This window comes from Myotis brandtii, unplaced genomic scaffold (genome assembly GCF_000412655.1).
Source record: "Myotis brandtii unplaced genomic scaffold, ASM41265v1 scaffold1144, whole genome shotgun sequence".
Lineage (NCBI taxonomy): Eukaryota > Metazoa > Chordata > Mammalia > Chiroptera > Vespertilionidae > Myotis > Myotis brandtii.
The window spans coordinates 797,412-816,410 of NW_005353944.1; the positions used below are offsets into that span (position 1 = coordinate 797,412).

An 18,999-nucleotide genomic window follows, 5' to 3' on the forward strand; every position below is an offset into this window, starting at 1 on the left:
AAGGGGACCCCCCACCCTGATCTGGGACCCCCTTCAGGGCAGACCAGCTGGTCCCCACCCATGCACCAGGCCTCTATCTATACTAATGAAAGGGTAATATACTAATTAGACCAGACGTCCTTCTGGACAAAGCCATTGTGGCAGGGCCAAGGCAGAGGCAGTTAGGGGTGATCAGGCCAGCAGGGGAGAGCAATTAGGGCAATCAGGCTGGCAGGGGAGAGCAGTTAGGGGGATCAGGCTGATAGGGGAGAGCAGTTATGGGGATGAGGTCGGCTGGAGAGAGCAGTTAGGGGGATCAGGCTGGCAGGAGCCAGTGGTCCCGGATTGCGAGAGGGATGTCCGACGGCAGGAGCCAGTGGTCCTGGATTGCGAGAGCGATGTCCGACTGCGACAGGGATCGGGCCTAAACCGGCAGTTGGACATCCCCCGAGGGGTCCCATATTAGAGAGGGTGCAGGCCGGGCTGAGGAACAACCCCCTCCTGTGCACTAATTTCATGCACCAGGCCACAATCTTCAGTGAGTGTTATATATTTAGAGATCTTTCTAGAAACCGTAATGAGTAAAATAAAAATATTTTTAAGTAATGGCAATGACAACAAATAGGACTTTTAAGTGAAATTTTAAATTGCACATTGAGAAATACTGTAAAACCTTCCAACCTTTCATTCAACATTCAAACTCCTTCTGATTAAAGCTCTTACTTACTGAAAATTTAGTGCATGTGAGAGAGATTTTACTCTATATATCTCAAACAAGACTCCTTTCATTACACCTGCCAGTTGGGCAATTCCCTCCATGGAGAAGGAGGAAGCTCCATCCTGAGCCCTGCCAAAGACATCAGCACAGCCTGGGGCAGAGATCTGATCACCCTGCACCCGCACTGAAGTGGAAAAAAGTTTGAGGAAGAGGACTATTGGGTTTAAGGAACAGAATGAGCTGGCCCTGTTAGGATTCTAACTCAACCATGGTTTTGCTTGGCTGGTATTCTGTGCTCAGAGAAGAAAACAACAGGTCCTGTACCTTCCTTGAATGGTCTCTTCTTAAAGAGTTCCATTCTTCAAAAGTAAATTTTAAAAATCTCTTATCATAAAAGCATATATAGTCAGGAGGAAAGGGTTTTTGCAGGGCATTCTCCCTAATGCTTCCACCCCTAGTCAGTTTTTTAAAATATTGTGTTAAAATGTAAAATACATAAAACTTAACTATTTTAACCATTTTAAGTGTGCAGCTCAGTGACATTAAGTACATTCACATTGCTGTGCAATCATCACCACCTTCCACCTCCAGAACATTTTTATCTTCCCAGATGGAAACTCTGTCCCCATTAAACACTAACTCCTGGCTCCCCGATCCCTGCTCAGCCCCTGGCAACCACCACTCTACTTTCTGTCTCTACCATCCCTGCTCAGCCCCTGGCAACCACCACTCTACTATGAATGTGACTGCTCTAAGTACCTCCCATCAGTGGAATCATACAGTGTTTGCCCTTATGTGTCAGAATTTCCTTCCTTTTCCAGGCTGAATGATACTCCATTGTATGTATATAGCACATTTTGTTTATCCATTCCTATGTTGATAGACAGTTGGGTTACTCCCACCTTTGCACTGTTGTGAGTAATGCTGTTAGGGGTGTGCAAATCTCTAGTGTGACTTTGCTATTACTTTCCCAGGGAAACTTAGAACTTAATATAGTTTGCACCGGGCTTTCTTTCTTTAGAGATATTTGTATTTATATTAAATGAAAGCAATAAAGACAATCAGCTTTTTCTTTGACTCAGTATCATAGGAAGGAATTTTGTTTTTGGCACACGGTACATTAATTCTCTAAGTAAATAACTTGCATGTTTTTAAGACTTTAATGGATGTGAGAAATGAATACAACACACTGAGAGAACAAGTCATGAGAAAAGGATGGCATGACCACTATGATCCAGGTTTGGGCTATTATAGACTGACACCCAAAAATCCAGTAAGAATGTGCAAAAACATAGCCATGTAAGGAGCAGTTTAGAAGTCAGGAAAGCCCATAATTCTAGCTGTGCTTTCTTGTGCACCTCGGGGCTCAGACTTTTTAACTCATGATGAAACAATATGAATGAGCTGGGACTCAGTATCTGAAAGGTCAACTCTAGCTTTGCTCCCCCATCTCATTGTATAACAATACACCTCAGATGGTTTGTGGCAAGGTTTCCTACAGGCCAGACGATGTTGCAGAGAACATTCCAATTCACAGGATAGACTGCCCTGCTGAACCAACAGCAACGTCACAGGTTAATGTCAGTCTAAAGGAGAGGACATTCAGCCGGTGTAAATGCTGAGGGTCTCCAGAGCTCAGGAACAAATACCAGGATCTGGATGAACTTTGACCCTGGTCCAGCTCTCCTTCCATCTGCCTCTTAGGAGCTACATGGCCCCTCATCTTTGCTTTTCCTTACATATCTGCTCTCAATTTCCTTTCCACCTGCTTCTTTCGTTTACTTGCTGTGAACATGGCTTGCTAATGCCCCAACCTTGACTTTCCAGCCACAGTGTCCATCATCATCTGCCAATTGTGTTTGCATCTTTCAGTTCAGAATTTTGAGGCAAATGCTGATTAGCCAGCTTTTCAACTTGCCCAATCCAAGGGTGGTGGGGGGTAAGGTAGGAATCCTATGGTATACAGGGCTGCTCTTTTTAGAGACTGCAATGGGCAGTCAACAAACAAGCCTAGATCACTGGTTGGAAACAAGTTGGATGAAAGAACAAATAGGTTGAAAATGAAGTGAGAAACATCCCCCACTCCCCCCTCAGCTCATAACCCTTGCCCTGTTCAGCTTCCATTTCTCTTTGTGCAATACGTGGTCCTCTAGACACAACTGTAAAACCTTTGCAGAAATAAAGCATTCTGATTTTGCTGTTCTTTTATGCAGAATCATTGGTTACATTAATTCATTAGCCGGTTAATTAACTCATCACTTTCTAAATGTTTATGGAATGCTGTCTATGTGCCAAGCACTGTCCCCTCAATGCACAGAGGGTATTAGAGCCTGGACTACATTTACCTTAGGGATAAGGCAAGAGTCCCAGCATTTAGTGAGAATATTCCAATCTCCCTGGCACTGGCTAGAAAGAAGCTTTTTATATATTATCTCATTTAATCCCTATGCAACTTTGAAGTGTTAGGTATTATAATTTCCCTGTTGTCAGAATTAAACCAAGGCACAGAAAGGTGAGTAGCTGGCCCAAATCACACAACTAAGTGGAATGAGCAGGAATGACATTCTATGGGCCATGAGTTTGACATGCTTGTTCTAGATGATCTTTGACAAATCTTGTGCTTTTAGAAATATTTCAAACTGCCTCATACAGAAGCATAAATTCTTCTTGCTCTTAATTCCTATGCCAGTCAGGATTCTACAGCCCTTGGCAAAGGATGAATATAGGTAGGTGGGCATGCAGGGGATACTTGATTGAAATAATTATATTGTGTAGATAGGTCTCTAATTCTCAGAAAGGAATATAGCTCAGATGTGTTCATTTTAAGGTGAATTTAAAAAATATTATACCATTCTAATAATTAAGACATTTTTGAAATATTTAATTTCACTTATAAGCCATTAGTGTCTAGAAAAAAAATAAAACACGGCTACCTGCCTGAAAAATACAATCAATATTTTATCTTAAAAAAAAAACTAGAGTTTGCAATGGCTAGAAAAATCATATCATTTATTTTAAAATCATATCATTCATTTAAAATTCTTTAAACTGGTCATAGATGAACATTAAACTAGTTTGCAATGGCTAGAAAAATCATATAATTTATTTTAAACATTCCTTTAAAATTCTTTAAACTGGTCATAGATGAACATTAAATTAATTTAATAGATGTTAAATCCATTTTGGTTTTATAATTAAATATATTATTGTTATCAACTTCTTTATTCTTAGAGGAAATTACACACTCCATGATTTGCTCTCTGTAAACTTTTTTCTAGTTCTAGGCTCCATCCATTTATTTAAATTTATTTCCATATCTCTCTCACAGAGGACTTAGAAATAATGTAAGTACTTAAAAAAATTTAGGGTAAATTAGAATATTCAAAAAAATTTTTTTTTTTAAATATATATTTTTATTGCTTAAATTATTACAAAGAGTATTACATGTTTCTCCTTTTTTGGTCAGTGCACTCCTACAACAGGAGCGCCGCTCAGCCAGAAGCCGGGCTCACAGCTGGTGAGCGCACAGCTGTCAGCGAGAGCCTTTCCCACCTCCGTGGCAGCGCTACAAAGCGGCGAGTGGCAGCAGCAGGTACAACAGGGCTGAGATGAGTGGGAGTGGTGGTGACTGGCCTGGCTCGGGCTCCTCCCCAATCGCCTGCCGCTTCATGCACTGCTACCTCCCCCGAGGGTTCCCGGATTGCAAGAGGGTGCAGTCCAGGCTGAGGGACCCCCAACAGGTGCACAAATCCGTGCACTGGGCCTCTAGTTTAATTAATAATATATACACCCATAATGTTGTTTAATCCAAATTAGTTATAAAATTACTGTGTTGAAATAGCCATGTAATGACTGGAATGGACTTCACAACTTGAAGATATCTAATATTGAAAATCAGTCCCAAAACTGCCTTCCCTTGATCCATCAGCACAACTCCAGCCCTGCCCATTTCTCTGCTCTACTTCCAGGGACTCAATAGTGTTGTCCATGGTCCCACTGTAACCCACTACCTCACCTCCATCCTTCCCATTCTTACCTCTCCACTGAACTTGATCTTGAAAGGGTCACCTTGCTGCCAAAACAGGGAAACTTCACTTTACTAAGTCTCAAACTTTCAGTAACTTTGATAATTCCCTTTTTCTTAAAATAATTCTTTTTTCCCCTTTGGTTTTGGCACACCATGTTCCTTCTCACTCACTGGTCATCTTTTTTTCTGGCTCCTCCTCTTGAGCCCAATCTCTAGATTTTAGTCTTGAGAACAACACTCAAATAATCCCAAATGAATACCTGTGACTCACTCTTCCGTGACAGCTACTTGACTACTTTCTTGACATCTTCATTGGGATATCTAATACACATTTCAACCTAAAATGACCAAAATGCAGCTCTCAATTTTCCACCACACCCCTGCTCTTTCTTGGCCTATAGTTGATTCCTTGTTGAGGCCAAAAATCTAGGAGTCACATGAAATTCTTTTTTTTACTGTATTCAGTACCTCTGCCCCCCACCCAATTTGGTTCATCAGCAGTTCATGCCAGCTCTACCTTTAGATTTTAGTCTTGAGAACAACACTCAAATAATCCCAAATGAATACCTGTGACTCACTCTTCCGTGACAGCTACTTGACTACTTTCTTGACATCTTCATTGGGATATCTAATACACATTTCAACCTAAAATGACCAAAATGCAGCTCTCAATTTTCCACCACACCCCTGCTCTTTCTTGGCCTGTAGTTGATTCACTTGTTGAGGCCCAAAATCTAGGAGTCATATGAAATTCTTTTCTTACTGTATTCAGTACCTCTGCCCCCCACTCAATTTGGTTCATCAGCAGTTCATGCCAGCTCTACCTTCAAAATAATGTCTGAATCCATCTGCTCCTTTCCACCTCCATGGTCACCCATTTCAGTCCATGTGCCCATTTCTTCCACCTGGGCCCCTGCAGTAAGTAGCTACTAACCGGTCTCTCTTTTTCCACCTCAGCACCTTTCCTTCTGCATGACCTCGCTCCTGCCCATCTCTCCAAACTCATCTTCTGCCCGACTCTTCCTGGCTTACTGGCTGTGACCTGCTAACTCTTCCTTGATCGTGCCAAGCCCACTCGAGTCTTGGGACTTCCACTGGGGCTTATTGTCTATGTGTTTTCTGAGGTCTTCTCCTTTACAAGTTAAAGCAGACCCTCTGATCCTTCTGTCTTATAACTCTCTGTAAATTTTCTTAGGACATCGCTCTATGAATACATCTTGTTTACTAATTTCTTTACTTGAATTTTGTCTTTTTCTTCCAGAATGCAAGCTCCGTGAAAACAGGAACTTATGGATTTTCAGCCCCTAGGATTGTCCTTGCTCTTAGTTCTCTAAATAGTGATTGATTTTAGTTCCAAGACCATCATGCATTCTCTGCCCTTTTTTATGCAAAATTTTTTCTCTATATTTGCAACCATACAGTAGTTTTGGGTTTTACTTGTTTTCCTACTCAACATAAATTTTTTTACATGTTATTTAACCGTATTTATAAGCATCATTTAATGATCGTTAAATACTACAGTCCATGGTTGTTTATTTTGGTTTATTTCATTATAAGTTGACATTTAGGTCATTTCAATTTTTTCACAGTTATAAGCAACATGTCCGTTCATTCTTGTGTGTGTGTGTGGCGGGGGGAGGGGGGGGGCCTTGGTTCATCTGTGTCTCTAGAAGTGAACAGATAGGCCCTTGTTTGCAGTAGCATCCTTTCACAGTGCTGCGCACCTGGTTGGCTTGAGTGAGAGAATAAGGCAGAATCTAGAGTGCAATTAGCATCTGAATTAGTGGCATGAGGATAAACAGGTGATTATCCCATTTAACAGCTGTTGAATGGTGCTTAAGAGACTGTCTGACAGCTTGAGCTTCAAATGATCGGTTTATTAACAAATGATTAAGAGAGAAAATGAACTATTGGTTTTTTAAACAAATGAAAATAAGATTTCAAAAATTAAGTGCTTTCAAAGTGCTTTAAACAAAATTAACAAATTCCAACTTCTAAATGAAATTGCTTGTTTAAAAAGAGAATAGCACAAATAATCACATCACATCCTTCCTACCTTTTGTCGGGATAGCTCAGAGTGACTTATATTCTCACAATACCCCTTCAGTTCTGCAAGGAGCACTTTATACTGATCCAGCATTTGCCTAAGTCATAGACTGCCCACAGACTTTCATGGGGTCCCTAGAAGTAAAAGAGACAAAATTAGAACTCACACCTCCAGACTTGAAATACCAGCTTCTACAATAACAGCCATTTTTTTTGTCTTGGTGAAAACTGTGCTGAGATTTTTAGAGTTAGTAACAGGTGAGAACATTTTTATTATACAGGATGTTTATCTTGACAGTTTTCCTTTAATTGCCTGTTTTGATTAGAGCTGTGGGAACCCTTACAGTCTGAGATGTCAGGGATCTTATAGAACTTATTATTGCAACTATTTGCTTTGTTTTCATATAAATTTATGCCTCTTGAGTTATTTGCCTTAAGTTTGGGGTACATGAATTTAGGGTCGAAACAGATGTAAAGCTGCCACAGGTTACCTACCGCATTACAACTAGAGGCCTATGTTTCCTGTAAGTTCTACAGAATTCAGGAACACTTGCACTGAGCCAGGTTTCTCTTGCTGACAAAACACCAAAAGGCATGCTGAAAGAGTGTGACTATGAAAGTGCAAATGTACTTTTCTCCCCGTGCACATGTGTGTACAGGCACCAAAACCACAAAGAACCAGTGGTGGAGACAATACACTGGCTCCACTGGACTTTTTCTCTACTCTCCCAATGTAACACTCACTCAAAAACAAATGCTATTTATTTCTCTTAAAAAGTGCATTAAGCCCTGACCGGTTTGGCTCAGTGGATGGAGCGTCGGCATGCGGATTCAAAGGTCCCAGGTTTGATTCCGGTCAAGGGCATGTACCTTGGTTGCGGGCATATCCCCAGTAGGGGGTGTGCAGGAGGCAGCTGATCGATGTGTCTCTCTCATCGATGTTTCTAACTCTCTATCCCTCTCCCTTCCTCTCTGTAAAAAATTAATAAAATATATTTTAAAAGTGCATTAAAATGGTTTTCCTGTTAAAGAAATAAAAATTACTATTTTTAAAGTTAATAACTGTGATTTTTCTTGTGTGTAAATTACATCTCTCTGAAAATAAAAACTCTGGGTTCTTAAGGGAAATTTAATAGAAGAGATTCAGCAAATAGGGTTGGGCTAAGGAAGAGTAATTTACTGTGAGAAGACAATTTGCAATGGGCCAGATTAACAAGTCTTTTAAAAAAACTTTACTTTTAAAAGTTTACTTATTTATTGTTTACCTTTTGACCTCCTTTACCCATTTTTTTTCCCACCCTCCCATCCCTGCCTCTGGCAGCTACCTATCTGTTCTCTGTATCTATAAGCTTTTTAATATTTTTTTAATCACGATTTGTCCTTCTCTGTCTAACTTATTTCACTGAGCATCATGCCCTCAAGGTCCTTTATGCTGTTGCAAAGGCAAGATTTTATTATTTTTTATGGATAATTAATATATGTATATATATATTAGATAACTTGGAATTGCTGGGTCAAGTGGCAGCTCTATTTTTAATTTCTGGAGAACCTCCATACTGGTTTACATAATGGCTGCACGATTTATAATCCCACCAACAGTGAACAAGGGTTCCTTTTTCTCCATATCCTCCCTGACATTTATTTCCTGTCTTTTTGATAAAAGCTATTCTGACAGGTGTGAGATGATATTTTATTGTGGTTTTGATTTGCATTTTCCTTATAACAAGGGATACTGAGCACTTTTTTAATGTACCTGTTGGCCATTTGTATGTCTTCTTTGGAAAATGTGTATTTAGATCTTTTGTTCATTTTTAAATTGGATTGGGTTTTTTTTGTGTGTGTTTTTTTGCCATTGAGTTATATGAGTTCTTTATATATTTTGGATATTAGCCATCATTATTCTTTAGAAAGTTGACTTTTGCTGTTATTGAAAAAGTAGTAGATACCTCACAAAGCCCAGTACTGAATTCTTTTCTCTTTAACCCTCATGTCTCTTAAGCTGGTGTTTGGATCTAAGATCAGGAAACTCACCTGCCTGTTGGTAAGTTCACTTACGAGTGTCCCGACTAACGAGTTTTTTGAGATACCAGCTGTCTCTAGGCCAATTTTTTGCATTGAGTTGATAATTTGAGTTAACGAGCTCCTTAACGAGCTCGGTCTCAACGAATTAAACTCCTAAGTCAAGGCCCCACTGTATTTGCATATGTAAAAAAAAACACACACACACAGCCCTTCATTTTTTTTCATCATCTGCAGGATAGTCCAAGGGTTAGATTATCCTAAACCAGTGATGGCGAACCTATGACATGCATGTCAGAGGTTACACGCAAACTCATTTTTTTTGGTTGATTTTTCTTTGTTAAATGGCATATAAATATATATAATAAATATCAAAAATATAAGTCTTTCTTTTACTATGGTTGCAAATATCAAAAAATTTCTATATGTGACACGGCACCAGAGTTAAGTTAGGGTGTTTCAAAATGCTGACATGCCGAGCTCAAAAGGTTCGCCATCACTGTCCTAAACAGTAATCTGGCACTTTATTTGTTTTGGAGAGAGAATTCACCTGTTGTACTTTTTTTGGAGGCAGTGGTAGTGAGGAGGTGGGTTAGGATAGGGTTCGGTTAAGTTAGACTTACCATATGTATGTCCCAAAGATTGTGTGGGATACACTTATACAAAAATCCATTCATCGTTTATCTGAAATCAAATTTAATTGGGCTTCCTGTATTTTTTATTTGCTAATTCAGATTAGCTGGTCAGGTTAGAGCTGGACATCTTTACCCCAGAGGCATCCTGGGGGGTGTCCCAGAACCCTCCTTGAGGGTGTGGTGGCTCCATTTTGTTTGGCTCGGACCTTGAGAAAGGCGTTGTGTTCCAAAGGCCTGCTACCTCCCTCCCCATGAAAAAGATGCAAGTAGTAATAGCTCACAAAGATCTTTGTGACCCTTAGTTAATACATTATATGTAGGACGTTATCACCTTAAATGAACCCTGGTAGCTGCCCTTATTATCTTAACTACTAGCAACTGCTTACAGATCTTAAAGGCAAGGCAAAGGGGTGAGAGGACGGGAGAGAGGAAAATCTGGAAGATGCAATCTTAAGACCTTTCCTCTCCTATCTGCGGTTCTAGAACAGCTCTTTCAGGAAGGAAAAAATGTGGCGTTGCTGAGTGAAGTTTTATGCTCTGAACGATGCTTCTGCTCATAGGAAACTTTTCAATGTGTTTCCTCCTTAGTGTCTGGGTCTTTTGTTTTCAGCTGTGCTTTGCACAGAAGCTGGAAAGCTAACTCCCCCAAAGTGAACTTCCTCTCCTTCTATAAACTGACCCCTGGTGGTTGCTATAGCAACTGCAAAGCCAGCATAATGAGCGGTGTAAACAAGCATGATTCCCACTGCTGCTGCAGGGCAAGCCCAGAGAAGAGAGAAGGGGAGGAATTTGATGAGCCTGGAAAGTAGTTCTTGGGGATTGCTGAAACCGCTGCAAAATATCCTCGCTCCTCCGGTCCTCTCCTGACCCCTCCCACCCCTCCCTTCTCCTCTCCTCTCACCTCTTGACTCCGCACCAGGCCATGAGAGGAGACAAAGGATGTAGCAGGGTAGCATGCAGGGGCCTCCTTTCACGCTGATGAGTTGAACACCGTGGGGCTGAAAACAAAATCTAAACATTTATGCAGAGCCCTAGGCTAGAAATGTGCCAACTTGACCCTGCGAAACAAACCGCCTGTGTCGCCAACCCCACCTGCTTCAGGCCCGAGGTGCCTTCGATGCTAGGAGAATGGCTTCTGCAGCCCTCGCCAGCTGGTTCAATAACTCGGGCAGAACTGGAGGCAGAAGCCTACAGATTTCTGAGAAGGCGCTGCTTGCATCCATGCTTTCCCCTTTTTTGGAAGGAAGGAAGGAAGGAAAGACGGAGAGAAGCACACAGTACCTTAGAGTTGTATGATTATGAAGCTAAAAACATACGTACATTCACACCTTTTTCCTCTCCAGGAATTAGGCTGCTACTTACAGGAAACTTTCTTCACATAATAGCAGAGGTTCCAGTATTATTTTCTGTTTTCTTTGGTGAACTCTCTCGTACCCTCATGCCACTTATTTTAGAGAAAAGGTTCTGTACGTTAAATATGAACTTTACGATGCATATTACACCACAGCTTCCCTGTAAGCCTCCTAAAAAATGATCTCCATTGGCGGATTGAGTGGGAAAGCCTGTCTTTTGTCTTTCACAGGCCTATATAGGTTTTCATTTCTTTCTATGAAAATCACTGTTTTCTTAGTCTCCCACTTAGGAAGTCTTGCATAATGAACTATATGTTCTTTCATAATAATCATTTTTATGATTCTCAACTTTTAATTTAATTTTTCAGATAAGGAAACTGACATAATAGAGATTAGAGGACTATAGTACAGGGATATTAGGAACTTTGGGTATAAAAGGAAATGTCTAGGTCTTTGTTGCCATTATTACCAAGTTATCAAATCTCTCTGTATTTATAAAAATCTAGATAAGCGAAGATAATTTATATAAGCTGCATTTAATGCATAAATTATAAAGCCTTGTGTTTACACAGCATTTCCTCCAGCACTTAACATATTTTCTCTAGTATTATTCTTTACAGTATCTTTTCATAATAGGTGACCAGGTCCTAATATTTTAACTTAATTCTTAATTCTCCCCTGGTCTCCATCTTGTTATCTGGCATTAAAATATTGCCATTATTTTCTTTTAAAACCATATTAATAACTATTGTTTAAGGTAGACATGCTTTAAACTATTCCTTTTAGTTAGAAAGAAGAAATAATAGACCCCATCATAGTTCTTGCTTTTTTCACAACATTTCTTCTTTTTTTTCCCCTTTTAAATTAAGCCATAGGCCACAGCATTTGTGGGCTCAACCCCTTCCTGGTGGGTGGGCCATGCCTTTGTGAGATTTTTAGTAAGATAACAGGAAGGGAATCTGGGCTAGTAATACTGTGCCCTCAGGGAACATAGGGACATTTATGAAAAGTAGCAGTATTTTGGAGACCACCCTTTTCTTATCACTGTTCAATGGTGGGAAGAGATGACTGTCTGCTACTAGATACGATTTATGACTCCCAGGGATCTATTGGTAGCAGCCTCTGTGGGTGGGATGGCTGTAGAATCAAGGAATGCATGTATCCCAGTGGGACAAACTTATAGTCTCCACCCCTAAGACAAAAGGACCAGATTCTGGTGGCACCAGTCCCTCCCTTGGAACAGGATTAGTGTCTGTTATAGGAAGCTATCAGTAGTGTTGATGTTTCCACAGAGATGGCATTTTCTATCTCCAACCTTAGGCATTCTTCTCTCAGATGGTGCAAAATTTTACCAGCAGAATTTTCTGACATGGATGCTTCCTATACTCAGTTCAGGGCATCAGTGAGCTCTGGATACCCCTCCCCCCAACACACCAATCATGGGAGCTGGCACTCTGCAGAGACAAGAGGGCCCCCCACTCTCTGGATCTCCCAGGTTGTATGTAGGGGACACCTCACTGTAAGGAAGAATGGCTCCTGGTATCCTCTTCTTTGACATAAAAGCTCCAGTTTAAGTTCTTAGGGCAGAGAGAGAAAGAGATCATAAAACATGATCACTGGAAAGAAACTTAGAGATCATTAATAAGAACAAGGTTCTCTTCATTTCAAATATCAGGGTTCCTTTCATTGTCAAAACATTCCTGTGTGATAGTTGTGCCTTTATTCATTCTAGACTAGAGCTACCCAGTAGAAATGAAATGTGAACCATATATGTAGCTAAATTTTCTAGTAGCCACATTAAAAAAACTGAAAGAAAACATGATTCTTCATAGAAGATATAATGGCCAATGAAGAGATGCTTAACATCACTAATCATTATGAAAAATGCAAATTAAAACCTCAGTGAAATACTACCTCACAACCATTAGGATGGCAACTATCAAGAAATAAAAAACCCAGAAACTAACAAGTGTTGGCAAGGATGTGGAAAAATCAGAATCCTTGGGCATTGTAAAATAGTGCAGCTGCTATGGAAAATAGTATGGCAGTTCTTTGAAAAATTAAAAATAGAACCACCATATGACCCAGAAATTCCACTTCTGGAAATTTAGAAACAGGGTCTTGAAGATATATTTGTATACTCATATTCATAGCAGCATTATACACAATAGTCAAAAGTTGGACGCAACCCAACTGTTCAACAACAGGTAAATGGATAAACAAAATATGGTATATACATACAAGGGAATATGACTCAACCTTAGAAAGGAAGGAAATTCTGACATATGGATGAGCCTAGAGGACATTATGCTAAATAAAATCAGCCAGCCACAAAAGGACAAATATTGCAAGACTTCACTTATATGAGTACCTTGAGTAGTCAAATTCATAGAGAGAAACTAGAATGGTGGTTGCCCTGGACTGGAGTTGGGGTGGAGATGGGGTTAGTATTTAATGGGTACAGAATTTCAATTTGGGAAGACAAAAAAGTTCTGGAGATGCATGGTGGTGACTGTTGCACAAAAATGTGAATGTAATTAACATTACTGAACTGTACACTTAGAAATGGTGAAGATGGTAAATTTTATGTTATGTGTACTTTACCGCAATAAAAATGAACAAGTGAGAATAATTTTAATAATATATCACATTTAACCCAATAGTACCAGAGTAATATCAGTTCACATATGATTGATATTAAAAATGTATTGATAAGATAGTTTACATTCTTTTTTTCATACAAAATCTTCAAAATCTATTGTATATTTTATACTTCAGCATATCACAATGGCCTCAGGTCAAGTGCTCAAAAGCCACATGTGGCTAATGGATACCATATTGGATAGATTGCTTTAGAAGATATTTGGTGGGAATTTGGCTTCCAGGACTCCTTCCAGTTGCTTCAGGACCTCCAGAGCCCCTTAGGCCACGGGCTGGGAACTTGATGACCGTCACACACCAGGCATCTTTCCCTCCACAGGCTTAGAGAAACAGGTCTCAGCCCAAGTTGGGGACAATCAGTTGCTCAGTGTGGACAGAGCTGGCTCCCAACCACTCACCCTCAGGCATGGTTTAAGGACTAAGATAAGATTCAGAATATACCTTGTAAGAGTTACTGATGCCTGAGCAAAAAATTAAAGATTTTAAGAATTGGCAAAGGGAAAGCAAGGGATTTGATTTGGGGATGAGTAGGGCTTGACGAGAAGGCAATCTGGTTGGTATCCTTATTACTGTTTCTTAAAAAAAGACATCTTGATATGATCCTTCTTGGATAGCTTAGTTATTAACGAAGGTTTCCTTTTTTCCTCCCCTCCCTCCCCTCCATCCCCTACCTCCCTTTTAGGGTAAGTGGGCTCCCAAGGACATCTCTGTAAGGCCGCTGTCTGTCTTGAAGTCCAGTAAGAGCTGCTCCCCTGCCTCCAGCCCTTTCTCTCTCTCTGCTCCATGTGCTGGGCCGGCAGAGACCCAGGGTCAGTCCTCCTGGCAATCGGAAGCAGAGTTCACAGCCCTGCTCCCCACGGTTGCCCTGCTGCCCTGGGGAAACTGTCTGGCTTCTGGAATAGTTCTTCCTGAGAATGCTAAGCTGTCTCCCAGACCTCCTGGCTCTCTGCTGGGGATGTGGAGGGTCTGTGCTGCTGCCTAGTCCACTGCCGCCAGTTTCTGTGCTTCCAGAAGCCGCTCTCTCACCTGCCGGGGCCTCCATCTGCCAGTGGCCCAGAGGAGACAAAACGAGTGTTGCCCCGTGGCCAGGTAGGGAGACTCCTGTTCCCCGTGGCTGTCTGCTCTTCGGATGGCAAGACTGGATTTGATTAAAAGCAGGTTCGCGCAAGCACCACCCTGCCCACCGGCCAGCCACACTGCAGAGGGCAGCTTGTATGCCAAACGGCGTTCGCAGGGGGAAGCGGGACCTCGTCCAACCACCTCGAGCGGGTGAATCACGCTCTGGAGGGTGTGTGCGGCATGGGTATGAGTGCGTGTGCTTGTAAGTGAACAGGGTGTGAGAGAGAAGTGGTCCAGTTTCAGTTCCCGTCACAGTGTTACCTCCTCAGAGTCCATTTCCTTCCCGGGAAAGTCAAGGGAGCAGCCAGGCACAGCCCTGTGGCCTGCATGGTGGCTGGGAAAGGCTGCTCCACAAGCACCAGTGCACGACTTGTGTTTCTCAAGCCTAAGAAGGAACACATTTCTGGGGCTGGGGTGAGGAGGGGAAGGGGTCTGACTGCCTGCCCATGGGCGTTCCCCTCCTGAAATATTGCCATCCACTAACCCCCAGCTTTGGGACCTCCTTGGAAATGCAACATGCACGGTGTTTGTTAAGCCTTGGGCTCTGGGATGCCCTGCATACTCACCCTTGAAAGGAGAAGTGCTGATTGTTCTTATTTTCATTTTCAGCAACATAGGCTTGTTCAGCTACAGGGTTACAAAGAGAACCCTCGAGCGTTTGGACACCAGAACTGGGGGAAATCAGTGACCCGGTGCTTCAGGAAAGTAGCAGAAGGAGCTTCATGGCTCCCGCTGTGCATGGCAGAGTGTACCTTCTCCGGCCCAGCTCTGGGGACCAGGCTCTGTGCAAGATCCTGATGCTCCGCGTGGCTGAGGTGTGGAATCAGACATCGCAATAGGCCTTTCTCCTCCTCTGATGGCCATGCATCTCAGGGAGATGACTTGACTCCTCTCTGCCCACTTACTCCCTGTCCCAGGCTCATTCAAGAAGGTTCTCAACTCCCAGGCTGCCGTGAGCATTTACAGCAGACAATCCAAGAAAACAAGGGCAATGGCCTCTACGCTGCTTCGATTCCCCTCTGGGATTAATGTCACATGAACCAACAGTCCACAAAGCCTATATTCATAGAAATGCTTAGCATGTGGAATTAGAGCCAAATTATGCCTGTGAACAGCCTGAGACAGGGGACATGAAGGGGAGGGTGGGGCTCAGGAAGGGAGGGAGGCAGAGCCTGCGGCTCAAGGATGTGGAAGTGGCTGCATTCGCAAAGTGGCCAGCCAGCCTTGGAGGCCGGGATGTGAGATGGAGCAGGGAATTCATGTGACAGTGTCAGTTGCAACAGCTGAGCCTGATCTAGATTACCAACCACGCACAAGGGACTAGGAAAAATAAACAGCACTGTCCTGTGGGGACTGAGCTGGGGCCGGCCCACCCCAGGGCCATCAGGGCTGGGCTGGCTGCGGGGAGGGGCCGAGGAAGATTGGCCGTCAGGCCATGCCCCCACTTGGGGTGTGGGGGGGCCAATTGGGGGTCAGCAGCTGGGGGAGGGGCCGTGGGAGGTTGGCTGGTCAGCCCCACCCCCAATTGGTGTGAAAGGGGCCTATCTGGGATGGGGCCAGGTGGGAGGAGGGGCTGCAAGAGGTTGGCCAGCTGGCCCCGCCCCCTATTGGGGTAGGTTTGCTGGCTGCAGTGGGCCTCATAGCAACTGGTCGTTATGGTGTTCCAGTTGCTGGCTTTTATATATATAGACAGTTCCAGCATTCTGGTCACTGGCTTTTTATATATATAGATATTATATTGTGTATATATATTATATGAATATGAATATGAATCTATATATATAAAAGGCTAAGTGACCAACTGTCCGTCTGTCTGTTTGACTGTCTGACCAACCGACCAGCCGGTACATATGATGCGCACTGGCAATTTAAAAATAAACATTGATTCGCACATGCACGATGCATATAAAGCTCTCGCTGGCACCAATCGCACACGTGTGTTTTGATCTGTCATTGTCGATCATGAATTTGGTTGTTTTTGTTGACATTTCTATTATAGAGAAAGGGTGAATAGCAATATTAAAATATTTCTTCTAATTAATTTCCTTTCAATGTGCACGAATCCATGCACTGGGCCACTAGTATAAATGTAAATGTAAATGTAAATATAAATATAAATTTTTAAAGAAAAAGACAAAGCAAATATGACAAAATGTTAAAACTAATTGGTGTGTGCCTGGGCCTTGGCTATATTATTTCTGTTCTTTTTACATAGTTCAGTTATTTTGTAATTAAGAAAAAATGTTTAAAATTTTAAAACAACTGTCCTGGCCAGTGTGCCTCAGTTGGTTGGAGCATTGTGCCATGCACCAAATGGTTGTCGGTTCAATTCCCAGTCGAGGCACATACCTAGGTTGCGGGGTTTGATCCCCAGTCGGGGCACCTGTGGAAGGCAATCAATCAATGTTCTCTCTCACATCAATGTTTCTCTTTCTTCCTTCCCCTCTCTCTAAATTTAATGAGCATATCCTTGGGTGCGGATTAAAAAAAGGAAAAAATTGGGCATTCTTTATTTTATCTCGTGGAAGCTGTTTTTGGATGTCTTGGACTCCCCTTCTCACTTCCTTTGTTGAGATTCCAGGCAGAGCCAGGAATGCTGGATTCCTTGACAGCTGGGTTTTGTACCCCCCCCCCTCCCCCCCCCACACACACACAGGAGTTAGCATACCAGGAGATCCTGGTCCTGGATTCCCCACATCCTCATGGCTCACTGATTCCAGTGAGCTGTGGAAGCAGACGCCATGCAGCCTTGTGTGCTTGGCCTGCTGGCTGGGAGCATCCAAGATGAATCACCGGGAAGTCATAGTAATTTTCCCTTTCGAAAAGAGTTGGGAACAGCAGCACTGTAGGTTGACCTGCCTGAAGCTGAGGGAAGATAAATAACCAGGAGGCAAAACCTGAACTGAAAACTCCAGTTGATATTAAGGGCACTGGGAGTGCAGGGCGCTCATGGAGCCCTGACCACTCAGTGGCTTCTCCTGTGGGTGAGGTGTACCTCTAACCAGGTCTGCAGAGTTGCCCTCCTGCACACACCCTTGCAATTCCCTGCGGGCGGCTCTGGGGTAAGGGGCCCATGCTTAAGACACTCAGAGAAAGTGGCTGGTGGCTCAGGAACTGGTAAGACTGGTTTCCAATGCTGGCGGCCATTAGGAGATGCCAGGAAGACAGGGTTAGGAGAAGCATTTGGGGTGGGCAGAAGGCAGAGCTGCTCTGACCAATTTATAGGCGGCTAGAAAAGCTGCTGGAGTCTCCCACTCTCGTTCGGGTTATCTCCTGGACATTTTACATCCAGGATACGATCCTGGAATGTGGTGTCCCTTTTGCTGAACTGTGGGAACAATTGTGTCAGAAATGAAATCCAAGTGCCAGAGTCCCCTCAGAGAATTTTCCTGGGTCTGATTTCGCTCTAAACCACTTGGAAAAAGTTAAGACCCTACAACATTTTCAAGCCAGTGAGTGTGGCTTGGATTTTTAAATTTAATTTAATTTTATTATCCTCACCCAAGGATATTTTTTCCATTGATTTTTTAAGAGAAAGTGGAAGGGAGGAAGGGGAGAGAGAGAGAGGAAGGGAGAGCGCGCGAGAGAAACATGGATGTGAGAGAGACACAGCTATTGGTTGCCTCCCACTCTCATCCCAACTGGGGGTGGGGATTGAACCTGCAACCCAGGTATGTGCCCTTGATAGGGAATCGAACCTATGACCCTTCTGTCTGCAGGCTGATGCTCTAACCACTAAGTCAAACCAGCCAGGGCTGGCTTGGATTTTTTTTAAATGTTCCTTTTATAGAGGAATTTTATTTTTGTTCTTGAGTTATTTATTTTTGAATCAAAACTTGAAGTATAGTATGGAGTTTCCTCAAAAAACTAAAAATGGTACTCCCATTTGACCCAATGAGCCCACTTCTAGGAATATATCCCAAGAAACTAGAAACAGCAATCAGAAAGGATATATGCATCCCTATGTTCATAGCAGCACAATTTACAGTAGCTAAGATTTGGAAACAGCCTAAGTGCCCATCGGCAGATGAGTGGATTAAAAAACTATGGTACATCTACACAATGGAATACTATGCTGCCATAAAAAAGAAGGAATTCTTACCATTTGCAACAGCATGGATGGACCTGGAGAGCATTATGGTAAGCGAAATAAGCCAGTCAGAGAAAGATAAATACTACATGATCTCTCACTCATTTGTGGAATATAATGAACAACATAAACTGATGGACAAAAACAGATCCAGAGACAGAGAAGCATCGAACTGACTGTCAAACCTCAGAGGTAGGGGAGGGTGGGGGAAGAGGGAGAGATCAACCAAAGGACTTGTATGCATGCATATAGGCCTAACCAATGGACACAGACACTAGGGGGGTGAAGGCATGAGTGTGCGGGGGGCGGGGGGGGGGGATAAGGACACATATGTAATACCTTAATCAATAAAA

General features: G+C 42.5%; 1 long non-coding RNA gene across 2 annotated transcripts; it reads right to left on the reverse strand.

Annotated features, from left to right (window-relative positions):
- Positions 1-6,247: 6,247 nt before the first annotated feature.
- Positions 6,248-14,620, reverse strand: LOC106727936. Of its 2 annotated transcripts, XR_001364172.1 has the most exons (4): positions 14,464-14,620; positions 10,326-10,422; positions 6,781-6,905; positions 6,248-6,481 (listed from the first exon to the last, which is right to left on the reverse strand). It is a non-coding gene; the product is annotated as an uncharacterized LOC106727936 (long non-coding RNA). The 2 variants fall into 2 exon arrangements; XR_001364171.1 differs by having other exon boundaries at positions 6,248-6,905.
- Between the last annotated feature and the right edge of the window lie 4,379 nt (positions 14,621-18,999).